Raw genomic sequence first — 4,862 nt, 5'->3', positions numbered from 1 at the left:
GTATATATGATGATACGTCTGTGAAGTGTACAGGTATATATGATGATATGTCTGTGAAGTGTACAGGTATATATATATGATGATATGTCTGTGAAGTGTACAGGTATATATATATGATGATATGTCTGTGAAGTGTACAGGTATATATGATGATATGTCTGTGAAGTGTACAGGTATATATATGATGATATGTCTGTGAAGTGTACAGGTATATATGATGATATGTCTGTGAAGTGTACAGGTATATATGATGATACATCTGTGAAGTGTACATGACGATGATGATGAAGTGTACAGGTCTATCTGATGTAAGCAGCTGATGTTTCAACATTTTTTAAGTATGCGTAAAATGTTTGACGTCATCATGCACGCGTTTCTTGCACAAGAATCTTCTGTACAGATTATTGGGTTAGTATATGTAGAAGTCTGGTAAGTTTTACTTGTTTAAATTGCTCGTGCGTACTGAGGATCGAACCCCGAGCTTTAGTCATAAGTTCTCAAGCTTACCTCCGAGACACGTGTATAACTGTATAAAACCATGAACTGAGCGTCCGAACTGAGTAGGGTTATTATAATAAAGACCAGTTATTATCAGTAGGGTAAAACTGAGTGATTTTGTTTACACTGTTATTACATTGAAAGATCTGGAAATATATCATACAAGAACAGGTGAAAATATATTCAAGAGAAGAAGCTTTTTCTCTGTATTTCTGGCATATTTAGTTTACTGGTTGATCACTTAGTTTTATGTACACAATTCGATGTTTTGATATAAGTGCTAGAAATATTTTTATGGGGCTCTAACTTAGATGCTAGTTTTCACTTGGAGAAAACAAAAACTTTCAATATTTTCTTTCTAGCTGCCCCAATTCCAGGGTCAATAATGACTGTTCAGAGGGTTGTGGCAGTCCGACGACGTCATAGAAGTAATTTTGGGTTGAACCCACGTGCGGTCAGAAGGACTTAAAGGGACTAGTGCTGATAATAGATTGATTAGATTTATAACCGTGGATGTTGACCTTGTGTCAAAAGTGAACTAGAGCCAGAGATAGTTGACGAATTGATGGTCAAGGTAGCTTGTCATGAAATTTGTGAAATTATCTTGAATATTACTCCCTCAACTTCCTCCGGCTCTTTTATGAACCCCCCGAGGTAATTATTAAAATTATGAAACAAATCAGAAGAAACGTCCTGTTTAACAGTCTCACGTCTGTTACGATTATGTAGTGTTTGTTGTTTTTAGCGCAAAGTTACACAGTTGAAGATTTGCTTTCTGCCCACCACGGGGTATCGAACCCTGTATCTTAGCGTCCACGACTATTATGTGAAAGTAACTCCAAGAGAAAAAGCGGGAACATTTCTTCCATATAAAACTTTCATTTTGTTTGTTAGTGGCACCACCTATCGGACGCAATAGAAAGTAAAGGCATCAGTTAATTTTGAAATGTAAACAATGTTTTATCTTTTGCAAAATACAAACGCAACGATATATATATATATATAATTGATGTTTGAACCCATGAAATAATAGATGAACACCCCAGTAAACAACATGTAAAATATTATTAATGATAAGCACCAATACTGTAGAGTTAGGACTGATTAAATGCAGTGTTAAGCTTGCGAGTCATCTGTGCTCAGAAGCCAAGTACTCAAGGTCGTTTCAAATCATTAACAGCCCTTCGAATAAGACAGAACTTGGTTATCTGCTATGCTATTTGATTACATGTAATGATACAAAACTTGGTCAAGGCCAGTGGGCGAGCCTATATCTCTAAGACTAACAGATAACCAGTGAATAATGTAGTAAACAAACTAACATCTGATATGTTAAGAATGCTTGAAATTTCATTTTAAATGTTAGCCGTGTCGAAAAAAAAAAACAATTTTTTGATCAATTCAGTTAAAATTATCATATTTTGTAAATAAATTTGTAAGTTGTTTTTAATGCAAAGTTACGCAATAGGCCTAGTGGTTAAAGTTTGTAGTCACTCCCTTAATGAGCACTGATAACGGAGTAATCGAAACAGTAGTGTTCGTAATTAAGTATGTCGTAAAATCCCAATGGAAGAAAATATATTGTTATAGTTTTATTTTTACTTTGATTGTGTCTCCATGACAATCAGTGGGAAGAAGACATATTGTTGTCGTTTTTTTTTGTTGCCATGACAGTCAGTGGGAAGAAGACTTATTGTTATAGTTTTATTTTTACTTTAATTATTTTGCTATGTCAGTCAATGGAAAAAGATATATTGTTATATTTTTATTTTTACTTTGATTATGTTGCCATGACAGTCAATGAGAAGAAGATATATTGTTATAGTTTTATTTTTACTTTAATTATGTTTCCATGCCAGTCAGTGGGAACAAGACATATTGTTATAGTTTTATTTTTACTTTAATTATGTTGCCATGCCAGTCAGTGGGAACAAGACATATTGTTATAGTTTTATTTTTACTTTAATTATTTTGCTATGCCAGTCAATGGAAGAAGATATATTGTTATAGTTTTATTTTTACTTTAATTATGTTTCCATGCCCGTCAGTGGGAACAAGACATATTGTTATAGTTTTATTTTTACTTTGATTGTGTTGCCATGACAGTAAATGGAAGAAGATATATTGTTATAGTTTTATTTTTACTTTAATTATGTTGCCATGACAGTCAATGGGAAGAAGATATGTTGTTATAGTTTTATTTTTACTTTAATTGTGTCTCCATGACAATCAGTGGGAAGAAGACATATTGTTGTAGTTTTTTGTTGTTGCCATGACAGTCAGTGGGAAGAAGACTTATTGTTATAGTTTTATTTCTATTCCGATTGTGTCTCCATGACAGTCAGTGGGAAGAAGACATGTTGTTATAGTTATATTTTTACTTTGATTGTTTTCATAAACACAGGCTTCACTTTGTAATGTTTGGAGTTAAAACATATCACAGAAAACGTACGTTAAAAGGAAATACTGTTTATTTACCTCGTGTTACCCTACATCCTTCTGTTTCTTAGAGATTCTTTGCGTATATATATATAAACATGAAACAGGTAGAAAGTACTAAAGCTAATAGTATGGTATTTGTCACCAAGATATTCAGGTGTTTAATTTTTACCATCCCTAGATTTCAGAAGAGAAAAAAATTTCGAATTTCTATGATAATTATCTGTAATAAGTTGCTGAAATTCTTTTTGTATTGATCTTGGTAACTCTTTATTCCAACTGTAGAAATGTTTCCGCTAGGCCTTAATCATTTATACTTCTATATCAGTAACTTCTGCCCTAGTTGGTCGAGCTGAAAATAGAAAAATATTTCCTTTCATTACATAAAATATAGGTGAACATACTCATAAAAATTATTTCTGATAAAAGCATAAATTTATTTTAGTTATTTAAAATGTTTACATTGGTGAGGATCACTTAGACTTGAGCGACGATCTGACAAACGTGTCAATAAGCTAGAAACCTGGTTTTGATACCCGCGGTGGACAGAGCACAGATGGCCGGCCCATTGTGTAGCTTTGCGCTTAACTACAAACAAACGTGTCAATAATTGATAGATAGTTTTAATAAAGGTTTAAGGTTTTTATTTAGCGCCATCTATGGGGCACATTTTCTAATGAATCATCTGTTGTGACACACGATGAATCTATTACAAACAAATCAAGGATGCCTTTTCGTTGACAATGTAAACTGTCACCATCTATCGGGACCAGGATGAAATGAAAGTAATACTATTAAAATGGTGATTTATTTAAAGGCCCGGGAAACAATTCATTATATACAACGTAGTTCACAATTAAAATAACCTAGCTTAATTAATTTTGTACAATACTTATGTACACATGTAATCCTGTTAAACATAACAATGCTAATGTCCACACAAAATCGTGTTAAACATAACAATACTTATGTACACATAGAATCGTGATAAACATAACAATAATTATGTACACATGTAATCCTGTTAAACATAACAATACTTATGTACACTTGTAACCCTCTTAAACATACCAATACTTATGCACACATAATAAATAGTTTACTTACTCTCACAATCTCTAACACTTGAAATAAGTAATTTACTTACTCTCACAATCTCCAACACTAGAAATAAATAGTTTACTTACTCACACAATCTCCAACACTAGAAATAAATAGTTTACTTACTCTCACAATCTCTAACACTAGAAATAAATAGTTTAATTACTCTCACAATCTCCAACACTAGAAATAAATAGTTTACTTACTCTCACAATCTCTAACGCTAGAAATAAATAGTTTAATTACTCTCACAATCTCTAACGCTAGAAATAAATAGTTTACTTACTCTCACAATCTCCAACACTAGAAATAAATAGTTTACTTACTCTCACAATCTCTAACGTTAGAAATAAATAGTTTACTTACTCTCACAATCTCCAACACTAGAAATAAATAGTTTACTTACTCTCACAATCTCTAACGCTAGAAATAAATAGTTTACTTACTCCCACAATCTCTAACACTAGAAATAAATAGTTTACTTACTCTCACAATCTCTAACGATAGAAATAAATAGTTTACTTACTCTCACAATCTTCAACACTAGAAATAAATAGTTTACTTACTCTCACAATCTCTAACGCTAGAAATAAATAGTTTACTTACTCTCACAATCTCCAACACTAGAAATAAATAGTTTACTTACTCTCATAATCTCCAACACTAGAAATAAATAGTTTACTTACTCTCACAATCTCTAACGCTAGAAATAAATAGTTTACTTACTCCCACAATCTCTAACACTAGAAATAAATAGTTTACTTACTCTCACAATCTTTAACGCTAGAAATAAATAGTTTACTTACTCCCACAATCTCTAACAC

General features: G+C 32.1%; 1 long non-coding RNA gene across 1 annotated transcript in view; it reads right to left on the bottom strand.

The window, feature by feature from the left end:
* Positions 1 to 1,110: 1,110 nt before the first annotated feature.
* Positions 1,111 to 4,862, bottom strand: part of LOC111089678 — a 6,764-nt gene continuing 3,012 nt past the window's right edge. The window contains exon 3 of the long non-coding RNA XR_002613913.1: positions 1,111 to 1,121. This is a non-coding gene — a long non-coding RNA (uncharacterized LOC111089678). The remainder of the gene's footprint in view (positions 1,122 to 4,862) is intronic.

Source organism: Limulus polyphemus, unplaced genomic scaffold (assembly GCF_000517525.1).
Source record: "Limulus polyphemus unplaced genomic scaffold, Limulus_polyphemus-2.1.2 Scaffold7009, whole genome shotgun sequence".
Taxonomy (NCBI): domain Eukaryota; kingdom Metazoa; phylum Arthropoda; class Merostomata; order Xiphosura; family Limulidae; genus Limulus; species Limulus polyphemus.
This window is presented reverse-complemented; position numbering and strand designations above follow the sequence as displayed.